At 32.7% G+C, this 22,663-nt stretch overlaps 1 protein-coding gene across 3 annotated transcripts in view; it reads right to left on the bottom strand.

The window, feature by feature from the left end:
• LOC128868709 (protein Atossa) overlaps positions 1–22,663 on the bottom strand; it is a 251,576-nt gene that overhangs the window by 11,943 nt on the left and 216,970 nt on the right. For all 3 annotated transcript variants that reach the window (XM_054111129.1, XM_054111130.1, XM_054111131.1), the window contains one exon: positions 20,620–20,854. The gene's annotated coding sequence lies outside the window, so the exon portion shown is untranslated. The remainder of the gene's footprint in view (positions 1–20,619; positions 20,855–22,663) is intronic.

The following is a 22,663-nucleotide window of genomic DNA, read 5'->3' as shown; positions in this document are numbered from 1 at the left end:
ATTGATTTTTTTTTTATAAGCTTAAAAAATTCTTTGAACCTTTTAAAATACAGAACAAAAAGTTTTATACGTTACCGAAGTTTATTTCATAAATATTTTAAGCTTTTAACCAAGCGTTAGTGACTGCTACCTAACAACTTCGCCAAATTTCCAAACTTTAAGCGCGTTTTTCTCAAAACACCTTTTCTGAAATTGGCACGCAGCATAACTCAAACAATTTCAAATATTTTTAATCAGGGTTTTCACTACGTCTGTATAATAACCTTCTTAAGAGAAGAGCGTAGGGGATTTTCGATAGATTAATTTAAACGATTGTTATAATTATTTAAGTGCCGTTTTTTTAGTCCAAAATAGAGCTTCTTCCTTCAAATGCTTGCTAATTCCACAAAAATAAATATTTTTTAAATCCCCTACGTGTTTCTCTAGCTATTCTTATCTAGATTAAGAAAAAAAAATTTCCTTGTTCCAGATTAAAATTTGCACCCTCTGTGCTGCGTGCCGCGGAGCTCCTTCAAGAGAAACCACATTACAAAAATGTCTCCAATGCCGCCATTTTGTAAAATTTTTCGATCAAACTTTGTAGTTTTGTATTTTAGTATATAAGTAATAACTTCCCAAATCAGAGTGATTTTTTTCCCTTTCTTTCTACACAAAAAAATTCTTTAAAAATCGTGTTTATTTTACGCGTGTAGAGTGGTGTTACCCCTTAAATGTTTTTAGAAAGTTTTCAGCTTTGGATTACATGTTTTTGTTGTAGAATACTTTTATAAAGACGTAAAAAAATTAAATACAAAAAAAGCGTTAAAACTTGGTGATTTTTCGCGCTCCTATTATTTTGAGCACAGGCATACGATTTTGATCAAACGTTCCCGGAAATACCGCCTGGAGACGCTCTAAGTCAACTGATTTGAGTTGTTTTTTTTTCATGAAAATTTTATCGCCATTGCTTGACACGCCATCTTGCGTAAATCTATGTATGTCTGCACGTTTTTTCGATTTTTTACAGTTCTAAAAATGAATTTGAATTTGCAACCACAATTGATATCAAATTTTGCCTTAAGATGGATTCAATGGTGCGAAAACCTTTGAAATATTGGGGAACTGTTTCGGTAAATCGTTTACGAGTGGCATGAACGCCACTGTATATATCCCTGGAACATTTTGATCAAGGTGGTATGTGCAGTAGGTTGGTTTTTATGCTTCCAACTAAATTTGTTCTATGGCCAAACCAAATTTGACAATTTTTTGTTTGTTTTTTGTTTTATTCACACGTGCCGCCAACGCTTTGAAAGTTACCGTGAGCTCCCATAGTAAATATGTGCGTTTCTGTAAATTTGGTAGAAAGAATTTAAGGGGGGAAGCTGGTCTAGAATTTTGAAAAAATCGAAAAATTTTTTTTTGTCTTAAAAGGTGCTTTAGGGTCTTAGAAATAATATACCAAATGAGGGATGCCAGCAAAAATGTCTAAATGCCCAAATTTTTCATTCGACGGCAGTGCCTCGCAGGTATGCCCCGAACGCTACTTACAACTTTAAACGCGTTTTTCTCGAAATCACTTTTTTTAAACTGGCCGAAGACATAACTCGAACAAATCTTTACCGATTCTTACGAAATTTTGACAATACATTCGAAATACCTTTCTCCGGAGACGTACGTAGGATTTTTTATTTATATTACATAGTTTTTTTTTTAATCAACAATTTTATGTCGTTCTTTATAGTGAAAATTGTAACTTTTTGTTCAAACGTGCATCATTTCGCGAAAAAACAAAATATCGAAAAAATCCTACGTACGTCTCTTTCTGTTGTTATATAGAAACTAAAAAAATTTTATTTTTTGATCCAGGACAAAAATTAAGGAGTTTACGTCTTCGGCAATGGACCCACTAGAAAAAAAGGCGCCTTAGGAGAACTGCTGGACAGCGGCCATTTTGAAATTAATTCAGACGAAAAATTTTGTATTTGTACCATGAAAGCTATATTATTAAACCTATTTCACAGATTTTCGATTGATTCCTTTGTTGAGTCAAAATAAATTCATAAAATATGCCCATTTTTTGCGCTCTAGACCAGCTTCCCCCCTTAAAGATTGATATTATATAGGGTTTTTCAGTAAAAGCGCTTCAACTTTTGAACTTTTTTGAATAAAACACATGTTCAATAAAATAATAATAAAAAAAATTAAAACTCCTTAAATTGCAGTTACTCAAACTGCTTCGAGATATCAAACAATTAATTGTATCCAATTTTTATTATTCTTCTTTTTTTTTTTTAGTTTGATTATTTTTCATTCACAATAGATACTAACTGTCGTTTTTCGGCAGTGTTGCCATCGAACATTTCCCTAATTTGCTTAAATTATGGGAATCAAGAGTAGTCGTCAATTATTGTAGTTGCACTTAATTGCTGAGATAATTCAGAATTAAGTTGTTAATCCCTATTAACGCCACCGTCTGTTTATGCTATTAACCTTCTAAAAAGCGGCCGTTAAATTTATCCATAAGTGATATCTTTTATGGTATCGAGCAAAGCTTCAATTCCAATTGTGGTATGCATCTTGATTTTGTTAAACAAATGAAAGTCTCTCGATCGACTGCCCCTTTGTAACGCACAAATAATTCGGTTACGACAAATCGAATTTAATACACCGAGGATAATATTGTTGATTCTTTAAAACATATTAAAATTTGGAAGGTTAACAGCTCCCCGTTAACGCCTGCGACAAAAAACAAAAACTATATTCACAAAGGAAAAATGTTCTTGGTCTTCTTAAGAGCTTTCAGTAATACTTCAGCTCTGAGAAATCATCGCAAAAAGTGTCCTTTAATTGGCAAGAGTCCATCATTTGGTTGGCTTGGATTTGCAGTCCAAAAGGTTGACTGGCGTAGAATTTTCGCAAGTGACCTCGCAAATGCAAATTGAAGTGTAGCATTGAGAGTCGAATAGAAAAAACCGAAATATACATGGTTGTGTGTATGTACATTCATACATATGTAAATATGACCGTACACGTTAGACGCGGCCGTCGGAGACGAATCGTTGTGCATAACAACCATTTTATGAGTTCCGGGTTCGAAATCCACTGTGGACACCTCCTCCATTAGTGGAACAGCATTGAGATGCGCACCACATATTGGAGGTAAAACTCGGCCAAACGCCTAACTTTTGATGCTCGTGGCTAAACTGGGTCATGGTGCAACAGCACATAATGCACAATCAAAGACACGCATATGCATGTGCATACACATGAGTTCACACACATAACGGCATAAATGGCAAAAATTATGACATAGCAACAGTTGCCGTAAATGTATTACATATACATATATATGTACATATAAGTACATCAGTATGTATGCGCAATATAAGGGCAGCATGCAGTGGGCGCGTGAAAATCTTAGCAAGCAGCAGCAGCAACAGTCGCAGAGTAGTCTGTCAAGTACAAGGATTTTCTTAATGCATATGCATCTACATATACATACATACATACGCTTGTATGTTAGCTTATATGCTTGTAGTGTGACATATGTATGGGCATAACCCATCTCGCGTTCATCACTCCTCTTGTGGGGGAGGTCTGTCTTGAAAAGTAGGACAGTAGTGCACGGAGGCGCAATGAAAGTGGTTACATGGTTAATTGTTGTTCTTGTTGTTACTGCTGCTGCCCTTATCGCTTTCACATTTCAACGCGTATTGAATAGCAAATTGTAACGAGGACGTTACAACAAAACCGCCTACAATAGAAACAATATCGAAATAACTACAACAACACCATGTGGCACACAATGCAATTTCCGCAATATGAATGGTGCACGTGTAACTATTTTGGAGGCCGAAGGACATGGATATGGATGCGGATGCAGCAGCAGTCATGAAAACATATGTATGTACATAAATAATATCATATACCTTTTATATGAATATGTATGTATGTGTATAAGTCAGAGCATACCTCATACCTCTTATCTCTATAAGAAAAGCAGGTCAATTCATAGTTAACGAACAAACTTAAACACAATAACACCGTAAGTAGGTCAACACATAATGGCCACCGAACAGGGGCAGGTCTCATTTGAAGCTTTTCATCTTGGACATTTGATTGAAATTTATTGTGAACGCAAAATAGAAGGCTTACAAGTACAGCGTCTACTTGATAATTATAACTCCAGATTATTGGGAGGACTCAATTTCATCATTACAGTCAAGTCATTTTGTAGCCGACTTCGAAATAACGCGATTCTGGCTATAATTTTCATGTTTTCTGAATTTAGATTTAATTCAAATGCAATTTTCTTTTATTGGATGTTCTTTATTGAATATACAAATAAATAAGAATGGCTGTGGTGAATAAGCTTCCAAAGCATAATTAAGCAAGTCGTGTTGAAAATCTAATCCCCTTTTTATTTTTCTCTATACATATGTAGAACCGTTTTCCGATGTATTTTTGTGCGATGGGTGTCTTCAAATAGCCACGAGTGGTCATTTACGTGACCATAATTATTATTATTATATGAAATTCGATCAAAATCACTTAACCTTAAAGGATCAACTCCATTTTATTCACAGGTTTTTGTTTTTACTTTTTTAGAACTTACATAGGTATAGCCTAAGTTCAAACTTTAATTTGAGTATAAGGCGAAGGAGATCTTTGAGCAAAGGTGGGATAAAAGCACTCAAACATTTTTCTATTGGTTTTTGCCTTACATTTTCACAAGACCATGATGTAATGGACACTTTTGAACTCGAGAACTATATTCAGGGAGCAACATTACATCGTTCGCACGACAGTCGGTTCTACATAACCGGAACGACCCGGATTTATATTCAGCCAAGGACTCTCACTTCAGCAATATTCCCCGTATTACGCTGCAACAACAACAACAACAACAGCAACATCACATCGAAAAATAGTCTAAGAAAAAATTAATTTTGTAGACCTGTGTTACTTTAGGCAAGAAACTCCAGCAAAACTCAGCCTCAAAACAGCTTCAACCTTAAGCAATAGCACTTCTGTAGCGCACTAAATGACAACTGTAGGTTTTTAATTTTCTCCTCCTTGGGTTTCCACTGTAGTTTTCTATCCATCACACTGGTCTACAAGTGTTTTTTAGGCAAAAATGAAGGGCTCTTCAAAGGTGACGCCAAGATTTCAGTAGTGAATAATTCCAAGATGGTATCTTTTTTTATGTTATCTTTGACATTTGTCAAGTAGGCAGATGTATAATTTTACACAATAGAAAAACGCGAAATTATTGAAACTTTTTATGAAAATGGTCGATCTTTAAGAACAACAAATTCATAATTTGTTTTTTGTGGAAATAATCATCTGAATGAGTCGACAATTCAAAAATTTCAAGAAACTGGTTCTGTCGAGGATAGAAAAAGAACTGGTAGGCCAAAAACTGGACGTTCTGTTGGGAGCAGCAATGCTGTAGGGCAAAGTGTTGCTGAACAACCTTCAACATCGATATCTCGATGTTCTCAACAGTAAGGCATTCATGAATCGACTGTTTGGCGAATTTCACCTTTAGACGTGCGTGTATATTTAAATGATGGCATTTTTAACATACATATAATTATTAAGATCCCTATTTTGAATAAAAAATAGTTAAACCTGAAACATGTTTTATTAAAAAAAATCTAGGCGCATCTTTTGAAACATTATGAAAATTTTCGATTTATATTGTAAGAAAACCATGACATTATGTCACATTAGGACACCAGAATAATGTTCAGCGAACAAAATTACTTCAGAAATCAGTTACAATTCAAATAAAATAAAAAGTAAAAATAAATAAAAAATGGACCTGGTCAAGATAAAAACCAGAAATATTGTCAAATTTATAATCGGTTGGTTTCTTTTTAAAAAGTGCTGTAAAAAGACAAAAAGACCTTTCAATAGTTTTCAGCGACTTCTACTTTCGCAGAAGGTTTACCGGTTATACCGATTAGTTATGGTATACTCCTACATTCACGTAGCTTTATACACATGGCTCCCTTCCTTGTCAACCAAATTTTCTAAAGCATCACCTTTCTGCTGGCTTGAAATTCTTTTATTATGTCAAAGTTAGCGTGCGCCTCGATAATTTGAAATCCAATTTATTCTGTTTATTTTTTCAAAGGATCGTAACTTTGACCGGATTGCTCTGCAGCCTCTTCATTTTAACGAGATCTCTTCTTATTATTAGGTGCGCAACTAAGTTCCCGCTGTTTGTCAATAGTTGATTCCAACATACCCTAAACGTCATAAACCAAGCTTAGAGATATGGTAATCAAACTGCTTCGACACATTAGTGATTTTGTTTTGGTATCCTTTTGGTTTTGAGAAAATGTCTGATTTTGTGCCGAATAATCGTCATTTGCGGGAAGTATTGAGTTTCCTCTTTCATTCGAAAAAAACGGCGGCTGAAGGGCATCGAGAGCTACAAAAAATTTATGGAAATGCTGCTTTAAATGAAACAACGTGCCAATATTGGTTCCGTCGCTTCAAAGACAGTGATTTTAATGTTGGCGACCGTCCGCGTGAATGAAGGCCTAAAACCTTCGAAGACCGAACCTTCGAACGCCGAATTGGAGGCATTGCTCAATGAGGCTCCGTGTCAAACGCAAGAAGAGCTTGCTTCAGTATTAGGAGTTACCCGCCAATCCATTTCCAAGCGATGGAATGATTCAGAAACAGGGGACTTGGGTTTGGGTTACCTATGAGTTAAAACCAAGGGATGTTGAGCGTCGTTTTTTCGCCTGTGAACAACTGCTCCGGCAAAAAAGGGAGGGTTTTCTTCATCGCATCGTGACGGGTGATGAAAAATGGATTCATTACAGCAATCCAAAGAAAAGAAAGTCATGGGGACTGCCCGGTCATGCTTCTACGTCGTCGCCGCGGCCAAATATTCACGCTGCGAAGGTCTTGCTGCTATGTATTTGGTGGGACCAAGTTGATGTTATTTATTATGAACTGTTAAAACTAAGCGAAACCATCACTGGGGATCGGTATTGACTTCAATTGATGCGATTGAGTCGAGCACTGCGCGAGTAGCGGCCGCAATACGCGAAGAGGCATGAAAAAGTGATTCTACAGCATGACAACGCTCGGCCTCACGTTGCCAAACCCCTTAAAACCTACCTGGAAACACTGAAAAGTTAAATCCTACCCCACCCGCCATATTCTCCAGATGTTGCGCCGTCCAATTATCACCTGTTCCGATCGATAGCACATGGGCTAGCTGACCAGCAGTTCCATTCATATGAAGACATCAATATATGGCTGGATCCGTGGATAGCCTCAAAAGATGAACAGTTTTACCGCGACGGTATACGAGATCGACCAGAAAGATAGGAAAACAGTAGTAGCCAGCGATGGGCAATACTTTGTAACTATTTTTTCAGAATAAAGTTCTATTTTCATCAAAAAAACAGCGAGAACTTAGTTCCGCACCTAATATGTGGCCCGTTGTATGCTGATAAATTTGAAATCACTTTCGTCAATCATACTCGCTGATGCTTATCTTTGACATTGTTTGTGGTTTTATTGTCCTGATTTACTGGAGCACGTAAGCTTTAATACTTCCCAAAGGATATTGCGTTTTCACTTTCTGTTGCAAGCTAACATTTTTTAAAATCAAAGCATTTAAATGACGTTCCCATTAGTAGCTCTCTTAATAAACTAGAATCTTTAATAATCTCGACCTTAATTTCGCTGAAATCAAATTACTTTTAAGTCTTATCTTGAAGGCCCATGCCTGTAAAGATTTGTGATCAAGTGCCTTGTGCCGTTTAAGTGCCTGTATGAATTCTAGATTCTCGGCATAACATCGATCTTTATTCACAAATAAACTCTAACTGTGTAAAATCATAATTTCGAGGAAGCCAACTCACCCATTCGTTTAATTTTTTACATTTGAATCAAATAACAAATACTTGAGTAAAAAAAAGTGGTTAAAATGTGTCTGATTTTGATTTTTTCTATGTCAATTCACGTAAAAAAGTATCTCTGCCATTATACTGGCTTGTGTTTTACATAATTAGTCGCGTTTATCGAGAAGCTACTGTAAGTAGTGGGTGCAAATGTTTATTATACAGACAAACATATATACATATAGGTACATATTATATTTGAATATATTAGTTTCAACTTTTCATAGAGATCAACATAGGAATGGCAACATAAAGAGACAGAGGCATTGAAAATTCTGCGGCACTTGGCTTAATATGTGGAAAGTATGTCAATGCAGACATGTATACATCTACAACTGTTGCATAAAGAGGTACTGGAAAGTAATATGGCATTTTTGGCAAAGTTTGTTGTTACAAAAAAAAAATCACAAACGCACATATATATTATATAAAGAAACATGCTTTTAGTAGCATAAGTACTCCCTGGGTGATTCAGAAATTTCGCCAACTGATATGACATAGCCACGGTAATTAATTTTCCAATTCGAGTACTGTATTTTGCAATAAATTGCATTGTTTTAATTTGAATCTTTAAATAATTTACATGCAAGTGCGGATAATAATTAAGTTATTAGAAAATCAAGCTTTAAGTTTAGTTAAAGTTGCTTTAAAAATAATGCGATTCTTAACGTTGGACGCATTTGCTTTTTTGAAGATTAAACATTTTTGAGCCATATTAATTAGATTATGTGTTTTAAAATGTTTGAGAACTCATAAATTTTTCATCATTTCTTCAGTCAAAACAAGCCCCTAATAGCTCTGGTATTGCCCTTAACATTTTAAATACATATACATATATGTGTAGAAATATGTATTATATGAACAGACATATGTATGTACTTGCGTATTGGTATGCCTATAAAGTGTTTGTATACTGTGCCACATTTCAACAGGTCAAGTCAGTCAGTGAAGTTCTACGTAAATTTTTGTATTCACAATTGTTTTTTTTTCCTTTTTTTTTTTTGTTGCCAAAGTTGTGGGTGACCTAGTGAACTAGTTGCAACTGCAGGTTGCACAATGAAAGTTTAATCAGTAGAGACGCTCATATAGAAATACATATACATATATGTTTGTATGCATGCATGCATCCATTTATGTATCGCATTTGTTTTGGGGTGTTTGACCCAGTTCTCCTGAAATGAAACTAGGCTGAGTTAAAGTAGAATAGTATTGATTTTTGCAAAATTGCCTGGAATTTCGGAGACAGTAATGCTGAGTCGAAAGCAATGAAAATGGGGGCATACACACTTAGATATGATATACATATGTACATGAATACATGTGTGCATACATACATATTATATGGACAAAATAATTTAATCGCGATAGTTTGGCCAGTTTCGACTACTTTGTTTGGTTTTTTTTTGTTTTACAATTTTTGATAGAAATGTAGCTCATTCTACATGAAATATTGTTCAAAATTCACAAAAATTTACTTCAAAAAATTATAATCAAAATTTTCAAATTGTTTATCTGAGTCTTTACAATCCATTCAATTCTAGTAATAAAAATAAAGTGAACGTCTGAAGTCGCTCAAAAATCGCCTTGATTTAAAAAATCAATTGATTTCGAGAAATATTCTTCCATGTGCATTTTTTGAAGTTTGTTACATTTTTGTGAATTTTGTACACAGTTTGAAGTTTCGTTATACATAAATAGTGTTTTTGTTTTTTTGTAGAATGGGCTTTTTTTTTTTTATCAGAAATATATCTAGTGAATAATTTGGAAATAGATAACAAAATTAGGTAAAGAAACAATATACAGTGCTATCTCGATAATCCGGACACGCGGTAGTCCGGTCACATCTATAATCCGGACAACTGCATAATTCGGACAGTTTAACATTTTTTACTCTATAATCCGGACATTTTTCAAATTTGCTTCGCAATATGTACATACATATGTATTTTAATTTTTAGTTTGCTTTGTGAGTTTTTCGTAAAATAGCGGTACTTTAACAACAATATATGTATACGAAATGCAACAGCATAAATCACGCGTTGTGTTTATTCTTTAGTGACAAACTGAATTGAGTGGACATTACTATTATGAGCAGTGGAAAATTTAATAAAAGGGCTCATAAAACCCTTACTCTTCAGAAAAAATGTGAAATTTTAGATCTCCTTGATAAAGGAAAATCATTAAGATGGTTTGAAACAGAATTTGGTGTCAACAAATCTACTGTTTTTGACATAAAAAAGAAACGTGATGCCATTAGAAAATTCGCGACTAAATGTGAAATGAAATAGTACATACTATATTAAATAAAAAAAATGTTTGATTATGTACAGATGTACATATTATTATGTAAGTATGATATTAAAAAATATTGAAAAAAATTTAATAAAACTATTTATGTACATACATATATCTGAATTGCGTTATGTTCATTTAAAAAAAACAACGTTTAATTGAAAAACAAAAATCATCTATAATCCGGGCACCCCCATAATCCGGACGACCCCTAACATTAAGGGTGTCCGGATTATCGAGATAGTACTGTACATATAAACAAATTTGGTCCAAATTTAAGGTTTTGTAAGAAACTATACATCTGCATGGATCCGATAAATTTTCACTTTTATATACCTACTCGAAAAAACAAACACTTGTTTATTTACATGAGCAAATGAAAATTAGTTACAACATAAACCCGTAATGTTGTTCAACAACCCGCAACACACGAGAGAGCTAGCAACATGATTGCTCTGCAACATTATTTACCAAGCAACATCAATAAGTTTGTTTACAATCACCATGACAACATAAAGAAGTGTGTAAAACCATATTAACTTTGCGTTGTGTTTTTTGTTTTTGATTTTTTTATTTTTTTACTTTTTCTAGTGTCTTGACCTGTAAGCTGCTATCGAAATACCCTTAAGCAAAGTAAATAAAAAGCAAGAAAAAAAATAAGCAACAAAAAAGTTGAAAATCTATAAAAGTAAAAGCAATGAAGGCAAATGCTTGAATGAGAGTAAATGTAATAACACATAAAGTAAAGAGGAGATTGTGAAAGGAGTGGGTTGGAGACGTGTTATCAGCTTTAATGCAAATACAAACAAAAATAAAAAAGGAAACATATGATTGCGTTCGATAGCATTCGTAGTTGGAGAGCGTGAGCCCAAGAGCAAGAGCAAAAGCAAAGCAGGCGCAAGAGTGACGAACGAGAGAGAGAGAGAGAAAAGAGAGATAAAGGGAGAGCACATCTAATGAGACATATTGAAAGAAAATATGATTATCACATTGGTATGTGTGTGTATGTATGTATAATAGCAAATTGCTTTTTTAGAATTAAAGTGTGTATATACATTTTTTAAATCAATTTAAAGTTTTAGAAAGGCAAGCGCTATGATTGAGTTTTGAGTACATTTTTAATTAACTCTAACTAGAAGTGGAATTTTTCCGAAATATACTTTAAATTATTTCAAAGATAAGAGAATTAAAACTGGGTTCCGAAATACACATATATGTATACGTACATGTATGTAAACAAAACCACAGCTGGGGAGACTGACGCATAGTATATGAACGCATACATTGGCATCTATGAATGTAAATAAATAAAAGTCTAACTAAGGTGAGCGAGAGAATATGTCTATGCATCTCAAATAAGTCGAATACACACATACATATATATTTATGTATTTGTTGAAAATTCGATGGCACTGAAGTGGGGGTCGGAAAAGCATTGTAAAGCACGTGCGAGATTTACACAATCAAATAGCTACACCCCTGAATACTTATGTACGTGTATATGCATACATAAATACATAAAAGGGTACTCAATATGTTTAAATGCAGACCTACACATGTTTGTGGATATGTAAATATATTTTGCAATACATTGCTAGCTTTTTAAAATAAATACAAATAGTTATAAATATGTTGAACATTCAATTTAATAAAAGTCCGTGTGCATATATGTATACAACTAAGTGTGTTGCCTAATGCAATGCGCCTGAAAAATGAGAGTGAAAAAATACAAAGCGTGCATATGAAATGAGAGCACTTTTGAGCGATATTTCAAGCACGTTTAAAATATCAATGCATATACAAACAAACGAGCATAGGGCCTATGTATGTATGTGTAAGTACGTACAAAACAAATTTATAAAACAAATGTATGCCATATCAGCACACACACATTCTCATCCCTGATTACGAGTGTTCGATTCATGATGCAAAGAATAATGAGATGGCGCCCATCGTGGTCCCGTTACTTTGCGCTCAGCGAATTTGACAACTAGTTACGTGATTTTAGCTCCAGTATGGCCAGATTACCATTTTCGTAACTTGATTTAGCATTTTTTTTTTGTTATTTTTATTATTTTTTGTCTCGGAGTTTTAGTTCTTTCTTCATGACATTTTTCTAGCTGTACTAATTAAAATGTCATGTTTATAATTTTGTAAAATATACATTTTTTAATAATTGTTTAAATAATTCACTCAGTTTTATTTAGCTTTACTTTTTTTTAACATCTGGTGGCATTGCCCGCGATTGCCGGTGTTGTTGGTGTTCTTCTGCTTTCGGCAGTCAAATCTCTCTCTCGCTACTGCAGAGTTGCCTAGCTTTGGATATAAAAACGCACTAAATGCCCATTTAAAGAAAATAAAACACGAAATTTTTATTGTGTTACTTAAAGAACTTTGTATGCGTGATAAATTGTCTTTAAAATGTGCGTATTTTTTAATAAATGTGTTATGCTTATGTACAATTTAATTTATGAGTTTTATCAAATTATCAAACTTTATAAAAGTAAAAAAATTTTCATTAGCACTAAAATCTTCTCAGAGTGGCCTTTTTTAAACTTCTTTTGTATAATAATACAGTTTTTTTTCAACCTAAAGTCTCGGTAGCCTTAAATTAAAAACAAAAAGAAACAAACACCAAACTTAAAAATTGTCGCATTTTCGGTATAAAAAAGCACTAAATTTATTGCGAAGAGCAAATGGTTGGCAATACTGCACAACTCTGCAAACGTGACGTCACGTACGCTCTGATGGGCGCAATCTTCTTTCTATCATTCTTGTGTTCGATTTAATAGCTAACAACTTTAGAGACGTAATAAGAAAAATACAAAACAAATACAAAAAAAAAATTGAATTTTCAGCTGCCATAGGCAAGTTGTGCTCCCAGTCAGCAAACAGCAAGTATGTCAGCTGATTTTTATTTTCCTTTCATATGAGTTTTGTTTTTAAATTTTTTCTTTACATTTTTCATGACATTTGTCTTTTCTCGCGTTTTTTGCCTTAAGTAATTAAGTGCAGTGGCAATGAGTAACTGCTATCATTGGAATTGTTGGGTGTATTTAACACACAAAAGTGACTTGGCTTGCAGTGGAAATTATGGCGGAACGCATCCGCATATTTATAAAGGCTGACGATAAATAATAGTTGTAGTAAAAGCAGTGAGATTGGGGTGAGTATGTAAAAATAAATATAAAATAGGAAAGCGGTGTACAAAGGTGCAACGAAAATGCCATTAAAATACGAGCAAAAAGTGAATTAAAAAAACATGTATTATTCACGTTTTAACAGAAAATTTCGCAGTCCAAAATATTTTAATTGCAATAGTAACATTTTTTAAAAAGTAAGCCACGGGTATGCGCTGGTGTGATAGTTCAGCATGCTTGAAGTTTTTCAGCAAAGATACTAATTAGTTTTTTTGTATTCCTAATTGTGTTTGAGATTATCAAATAAAACTAACATTGATCGACTTGACTTAGTAGGTGTTCCCTTCACGAGTTGCAAAAGTCGCTCATACGCAGTGTCATACAACAAACATTTATAATTTATCTAACTGTAACTTGATATGCTATACACCCATGATCAAAATAATAGATGACAATATTTTGACCAGTCACTGTGAAATTGGCTTACTGCACTTTTTTTCGTTGAGGTCTGTGTGCATTATCTTTATATAAAAAAGTGGCGCGCATCCGTTATAAGCATTACGATTCAAAAGTTTAAAATTTTTACAGAAATTTGATGAATTTGTTTTTAATTGTTTGCATGTACTTACACTTATATATGTACTTTATACATATATTGTAAAGAAATTAAAAAATAGAAATAAAAACAAAAAAAAAAAAAGTGAAAAAATTCCACGCTGCTATTATTGTGTATCTACTTTGCATACAAATTTTTTATTCAAAGATTTTTTTTTTGGTTTTAGTGATATACCAACTAAGTCAATTGTGAGTTCTATTTTCATTTTTCTTTTCACTACTCTGCTTTTTCGCATACCCTGCTAAACCATTTTTCTCTAAAATTATTCATATGTACGTCAATTCTCATAAAATTAAATTTGTGAAAAGTAAGTAAATGCGTCAGAATGTCTGTCTCAACACCAAGAACCGATTGCACACATGTCAACATGTACTTACAAACATACATACACACATATATATACATGTATTTATGCACGTCAAGATATTTGTGCCAATTTTCGAGGCTGATTGCCATCAAAGTAAAACGAAAACATTTGTATGTGAATGTGAGCACTCAATTATGTTTACATGTGTGGCATATATATATGTAAATAGGTATATATGTATGTATGTGCAGAGATACATGAAATAGACGAATCTTATTCTGATGGATGACACCCTTTATTATTCTATACACCGACAAAAAAAATAAATAAATAGCAATAAATTGAAAATCGTTTGAAAATCTTATATTCCAGCGCAAAAAAAACTGAAATGGGCATTTCGTTATAATTTAAAAAAAAATGTATTTTTTTGTTAAGAAACTATTTTTATTTATTCTATTTTTCCTGTCCACACATTTCATTTGCATTTTTCGTTCACATGCAAGTACAAATTAATGCGGACACAATGCAGCTAATATTTTTTAATGCTATACTTGAAAAATTAGCAAATAAAAATATCGATTAGCGACCTAGACTTAAAAGTATGATTGCCCGTAACATATATATGCATACATACATAAGTATATACTTAAGTATGCAGAAATGTGTGCTATTAATCGCTGTCTGCGCCCTCATTGTTTTAACGCCACACGTTTGAACTTGAAATAAAAATAGCAAGGTGAACCCAATATGCGTACAAATTAAATTTTTTTCTATTTGTTTTAGGTATTTATGTATTTATTCTTATGCCTCTAATTTGTATATACATACACAAGTTTGTGTGTACTTTTGCATTTATATTTTTTAAGTATTTTCATTCAAGAATGTTTGACATTTAAAGTCCAAGTTATTGCAACGTATGACAGGGCGAGGTAGTATAATTATTATATTTCGTAGATTGGGACAGAAACATGACCTTTATTATTTAAGATTGGACAAGAGCAATAAATTTGATGTATCAAAATGTAGTCATTCTCACTAACCACTGGAAGTAGATGTTATTCAAAGCTGAAATCTAGTCTAATTAATACAGCCACTCATAGCACCCCGTTGCAAAATTATAAACACACCGCTGTTTTTATATAAAAATATAGTTCATACTACAAAAAAATTATAACAAAAACCAAATAACACAAAGTTGCAAATTTTATACAAAATTCCACCAAATCTTGCAACTTTGTAACAGCATTTTTAGAATTCCTTTGAATTTTAGTATAACAAAGTGCAAGTTTCAAACATAAGGACATAATAAAAAAGTGCAAAAATACTAAAAAACGCTAAAAATTAAAAATTTGGTTCAATATAAATACCTACCGAATCAAACAACTACGAAGCTACGAAGCTATAGATAACTTCTATTACAAGAAAACCGCCAGGATTCCGAGGATGCGGGGCATACCAAGAATGAATAACCTTTATGCAAAGTTTTTTCGTTCTGTTTGTCAATCTGATACCAGAATAGAGAGCACCACTTTTAATATCTCACGGACATTTAAAGGTTTCTAGCTCTCATTTAATGATGTAATAGGGGGCTTTTTTTGGCATTGACAAATTACCCAACTCCTGGAGGAGATGGCTTCCCTCCTATTTTATTAAAGAGCACCGTTCGTTAACCCAACCATTAACAATAATCTTTAATAAATCGCTGGCTTCAGTTGAATTTTTACATAATTGGAAAAAATCTTATCGTGCATAAATCGAGAAACAAGTCGGGTGTAGAGCCGTTAAAAAGATACTTAATACTCTGTCCCTTCTGTAAAATTTCGAAATTTTTTTTTTCATAAAATGTTAATATAATCCTTTAAAAATATGTAAACAAAATTTTAGAACGTAAATTTAAGTATTTCTTATATAATAGATCGTCAAACGTGACGACTCTATTCTTTGCGTTCGAGCGCTGGGAGAGGTATACGAGTAGTTAGGTTGTATTCAAACTTTAGACGGGTTTTCTCAAAACTATATTTTTCGAATTGGCATGCACGATAACTCGAAAAGTTATTGACCGATCTTTCTGAAATTTTGCACACATTTTTTTTATGATATTATTTTCTATGTGAATTTACAAGTTTTGGAAAATTTTTCGAAAAAATAATTTTTTCGAAGCAAAAATGGTAGGAAAATTCGCCCCAAAATTCATTTTTTTACTCATTTTTTTCGGCGATTTTTTTCCCTCATTTGTTTTTAATTCATAAAAAAAATTTTTTAATTCATTTTTTTACACATTTTTTTCGGCGATTTTTTCCCCCCATTTGTTTTTAATTCATTTGTTTATATTCAGGTCACTGACGCCGATGTTACAATGCCCGAAGATTAACAAGCCCCGCTGCGACCTTCCTGGAAGAATTGAGTGTACATCCGCCATTTTCAATGATTTAAATAAAAAAAAAAATTTATATTATTTTAATGTACAAATAAACTGTATGCCAATTTTGAAAAAAATGTATTGACTTCTTCATTTTAAATAATTTTAATGAAATTCAGGGAAAATACGGCCGCTTACAGTTATCTGTCCCCTTAAAGGGATCGCATTGATTTTAGTAGGACCACTGATGTTTCTGTGAGAAATATGTATACTTAACAACGATTTGGTCTTCATCCAAAATTTTATGAATTGTTTTTTGTTTTATGTTGTAACTGGTAATTAAGTAAAAATAAAGAAGTATCTGAAGTATTCCTACAGCACTTTACTGAAGTTGAAACGATTCAATAATGTCTGCGAAAAGCAATCATAGAGTTGCAAAAGACCGGATTATCCCGAGTTATCCAGACACACTCCAGTGCTTCTTACAATCTTCAAAAAACTGTTTATGGGCCAATTTTGGCATCGCTTTCAGCTACATACTTTTTACTAACTCTGATGCTTTACTTGTAAGGGGGAAAAATACACAACAACACCAGAGGGGTATCAGCAGGAAGGGCAACAGTCGTGAACCAGTGAATTTCAATGCCATTTTAAGGCTGGCCAATTGACCAAATATGATATTCATAAGCGAGTCGCATGCTTTCGGAAAAACTCAATACTAAACAATGACAATAAACTAAAAAAGCGGCCATGAAGTACAATTATGTTTGTGGAAAACAGCTGAGAACAAATTACATCCCGCTTTCCCCTTTTTGGAGTAAATTGTTAAGCAAAAACTGAGAAGCGCACATAATAATAATTACCACAAAAAAACATACATACAAAACCAAAGTGCATATACAAGGTGGCATAAAATTAATCAATTCGTGTTTGATCAACTTATTTACTAAATAAAACAAAAAACTAGTTTGAGTGAAGGAAGTCCTTATTTTGATCTTTACGCACTCCTTTGATTGCCCTTTTATAAATCTCCTGATAGGGTGTTTAATTTTGCGTCACCTTGTACATATATACATGTATATGCGTTTGTCACATTGGCAAATTGTAGAAAACGGTGAATGTTCGTTAATTGCCATTAAATGACAAAGGAACGAATGAAACCACATTTAATGTGAATACAACGTCAGAGAAAATTTTACTTGTAGGCTGGTGTGTATACGTGCATATGTATTTGTATATTGTGGAAGGCAGAATCTGAAGAGGCTAGCACATAATGACATTTTCAAGGACAGCGGTGGCAAGCAGAACAATCTCACGATGAGTATGACAAATTAGTTTGAAAAGTTGGAGCACGGCGACATAATCCAGCCGATAGCGTCATACACGTGTGGAAAATTGTGACAAAGGTCTTTTATATTTATAAATATTTATGTATGGCATGAGTTTGGAAAGATTTGAGAGAAGAAAAAGTTACCCCTATAAATAAAGAGTTTTCTTTTCCAGGTGACTCAAGCTTTTCCAACTACTCTACCCATTTCCTTAGTTGATAGTTTTCTATAAAGTATGGAGTTTGCGAACTAAATAAATAAATATTTAGAAATTTGCGCTCGAATTGACATGTATTTTGAAAGTGTTAAGTAATGAAATGAAAAAATATGAACTTTTAACAGCCAACGAAGCAACTGATTTCACAAGTCGTCCAACATAAAGTGAAGCTTTTGTGCCTCATAATGGATGACTCAATGACAGGTTGTTAAAAATAAATTCAGGTTTTCTTGGTAAGAAAAAATAATTGATGACTCATTTCTATGTAGGTACGTGTAGTTAATAATAAGCCAACACAAATCATTTCAAACCATGCAATCTTGATTAAGGAAAATCATATTCACTTTAAAAATGCTTGCACACCAGTTGGTGATATTTTCATTATGTACAGCAGCATAGCGTGAAAAAAACTAATTTTTATAGGGACCCTAAAAATACCCAAAAATTAAGTAACATTTTAAAAATCACATTAAACAAATACATTTATATCTTTTTTTATTTTTGATATCATTTTTTGAACATTTGTGAAAGGAAATCAAAGGGGAATACTGAATAGTAACAGCATATTGTCAACATTTTATACCAAATTTACAGAAACCTGCATTCTTGCTATGGGAATTTAATAGTAATTTTCAAAGAGTTGGCGAGACGGGTAAATATGAAAAAAAAAACGAACCAATAAAAAATTATGTGCCTCATTATTTTGGACATGGCACAAATTTAGGGGGTATTCCTACCAATATGAGTTTGGTGGTTCAAGGATATTTTGTTGACCAGAAAACCAAATTAAATCTGCCGAGAGATAGTTGGAAATTTCTTTGTTATTTATAAACAACAGTGAAAAAACTTCTACTTGTACTATTTTATTAATTTGGAAATTCGCTTGATGATCATCAAAAATTTATATAATTTTAGAAGCCTTATTTTCATATTTTCGCATAAAATCTGAAAACAGCATAAAATTTAAAAACGAGAAAAATGAGTTAAATTTAGCTAATGGAGCATTCAGCGTTAATTTTCCGCAAATTTTTTTTAATATACTTCAAAATTGTTCATCTTGCAATATACGAGTACTTGTGCTCACATACAGTTAGAATTTTCAAAAAAATCGAGTTTGTTTTTATTTTATTTTCTTAATGTACATATATTTAAAAATGCACACAGAAAATTTAATATCGTTCCGGTGAATATTTTCGAAGTTACACGCAAATTTGAGAAGGCGTTTCACAGAATTTTTACCCTACGTAAAGTGCTTTTCAAACTTTAAACGCGATTTTCTCAAAACCGTGTTTTCGAAGTCGGTGGACACGAAACGACTGAACCGATCGTCTTGAAATTTTAACACAATCTTCTCAGATATATTCTCCAGGTATTGATCGAAGGACTAAGAAGTTTGATAATTTTTTCTATTTTTTAGGAAATTCGCGAAAATTTTTGTAGAAAGTTCGATTGTTTTTCCTATAGCCGCCATTTTATCAAAAATTAAAATTTTGACTATTCTTTCAATTAATACCTAGCTTCATCTATCGACAAAAAGAATCTAATTGGTTTTTCGATTTCAGATAATCCAAACCGGAAATATCTTGTCCACCACCGAACGCTTTTTTTTGGAGGACGCTTGGGAGATCACCTGCAGGAGCAGTGGTGCACTTCAATATTTTCACTAACATTACGTGCTATGATTAACTTTAAAGTAGACATTATCTGAATAATTAATTAAAAATTGTATTTGTTTGATAAAATCGTTCTTTGTAAAAAATTCTCAAAAAAACCTGATTTTTCCGCCTTACAAGTGTATATAACCCCATAAGTAAGTTCCTTTATATTTTTGCAATGCTCGCAATATTTTTGAAGTTAAAGTTTTTTCATTAATTTTTTACAAAAATATGTGTATAATTGTATAATAAGAACCTTGTAAATTAAACTTCCAAATTTTGTACATAATAGTTCCTAAAAATTTAACAAATTTTTAAAAATTGTCATCAAAAACTTCAGCTTTTTAATCAGAATCTTTTGATGCGGCTTATAACCCATTCAATTTTAGTATAATAAAGCTTAATTTTGAAGTCACTCAAAAACAGCATTAATTTTTGAAAATTGTTTGGCTACGATGTTGAGAAGAAAATGTACGAAAAAAATTTTTAGCATGAAAAATATTACGAATATTGTAAAAAGATAACGTGGCGATTTTTTTAGTGGCAATTGGTAATATGATTTTTTCAATAAAAATATTTGTTTTTTCGAAATTTTAATTTTTTTTATTTTAAATTTTTTTTAAATTTTTTTTATTTTAAAATTTTTTATTTTAAATTTTTTTATTTTAAAATTTTTTATTTTAAATTTTTTTTGTTTTTTATTTATTATGTTTTTTATTAATCTATTTATTTATTTATATTTTTTTTTAATTTTATTTTATTTTATTTATTTATTTTTATTTTTTAACTCACCAAAGATATGTTAGAGGTGTTGCTAGTTAACGGTTATTTTATTTCGTACTGATTGCAGCAAATAATAGAAAGTTATTATTGCTGCACTTCAGCACTTCTGCTAAGACGTTTTTCTCGCTTTCGCTTTCGATCCGCCGTCGACGGTTGCTGTCAAGACCTTCAAAGACCTTTCAACCTCAAAAAACGATGACTGGTTTTTTATTAGGCATTTTTATGGATAAACTTTGGTGCTTATCTGCAAATGAGAATAAAAGAAAGCAAAAAGGCACGTCAGAAATTGCTATTGAATGGAGTTGCTAATAGATAAATACCATATACATACATACATATTGTGAAGAAATGAATTCTCAAACGAATTTGGGCTAACCTTAAAAATATTGAGTTGTTTAAAACATTCTGGCAGGTGTGACAATGGATATAACGTAATATATAAATATATGGATAAGAAGCAACCGCGAAACGGGTCACTCTGTTTTATTTATGCACATACATTAATGTATGTATATATGAAGCGTAAATGTTATTTATTGTACTTTCAAAATGTATTTCAAAATCATTTTATGCATTTTCATTTCGAATCCTCAATTGTTGCTGTCGTTTGTCATGCGATTGTGCAAAATAGCTAAGTAAGCAACAAAACAAAAAAAACGATTTCAGTTGTTATGGCAACTTTGATTGCAAATAATATTAGCGAGCAATATGGCACAAAGAAAATAAAAGCCAATGCTCTTAAAGAAAAAAAAAAAACAAAAAAAAACATACACACTAAATCCGAAGAGTTGTATCATCTTTTCAGCTGGCACAAACAATGACAGAAAGCCGAGGTCATTGAATTGAGGTCGATTTATTTCATTTCATACAATTAGAAAAGAAAAAGTGTTGAAAAGAGGCACAAAGGTGGAAAAACAAAAGGAACAACGGCAGAAGCAAAACAAATGATTTGAAAATAAAAAAATTTAGTATTTCATTGCACTTCACTTCACTTTTTTGATTGCTGCTGGCGAATGTGATAAAAGCAAGGATACCAGCGGTTTGGAGTTCATCGAAAAAAAGAGCAGTCCACAGTCGAGTCAATTATCGGTGAACGGTAAATCGGTAAATTTACGAGGTATAGAGGCGGCCAAAAGACTGTTTATGCGAAAAACCGTTAATTGCATTTGGTGTTGCGCTGGCGTTGTTGGTGGCCACCACATCACAGGCAGCCGAAGAGACACAAGCGCTGCTTCACTTAGTGCCGCTTTGTGACGTATGAGTACGCGTGGTTAATTCATAACATTACATTTCAAATGCAGTCACACACAGCAACAACCAAAACAACACAAGAGTTGAAAAAAAGTTAAAAAAAGAGAAAACAATTAAAAATAAAAAAATCCACAAATCAAATCGCTACAAGTGTTTTGAGCAATACTTTATTTGGTCACTGCCACATGGCGCAAAGCGGCACTAACAGACGCGCATCGTTGTTTGCTAAAGCTCTCGTTTTATTGTTGTCATAAAAGCAAAAGAATAAAATGCATAAAATGGTCAATGCTTGCAGACTTGCAACAGCAGCGTAACAATAATGGTTCTGCAGTACGAGTATCAGCAGCAGCAGGAAGAAGCAGCGAACAGCGTATAAAAATATGAAAACAAAAACAGCGTACGAGTGTAAAAATGAAAACCAGTTTTGTGGCGCTTGGCTTTTATCGTAATTTTGTTTTTATTTGTTATACCAGCATCTGCCAAACTTTTTATTGTTGTTTTTCGGAATTTAATGCCTTTTTAAATGAAAGTTGACCGACGAGTGATGTCGTCTGAGTAAGTAATATTGCCATCGAACCATGAACGCTGTCTTTCGATCTTTCGGTGTAAATAAATAAAATATTTTCCAATTCTATTTTAAGGCCATTATTTTAATATTGATAATAATTATACTGTGCAGCAACTAAAAAGGACAAGAAGAAGATGATTGGGGCATTTGCCTTTTTGTACCCAAACGTAACATTTCTTCTTTTGTTTTTTTCCTGTATCTTAAAGTTTGTCTACTTTGATCTCAAGTTGAGAA

This window comes from Anastrepha ludens, chromosome 6, assembly GCF_028408465.1.
Source record: "Anastrepha ludens isolate Willacy chromosome 6, idAnaLude1.1, whole genome shotgun sequence".
NCBI classification, from domain to species: Eukaryota; Metazoa; Arthropoda; class Insecta; order Diptera; family Tephritidae; genus Anastrepha; species Anastrepha ludens.
The sequence above is the reverse complement of the archived record's forward strand: the minus strand, read 5'-3'. Positions and strand labels throughout refer to the sequence as shown.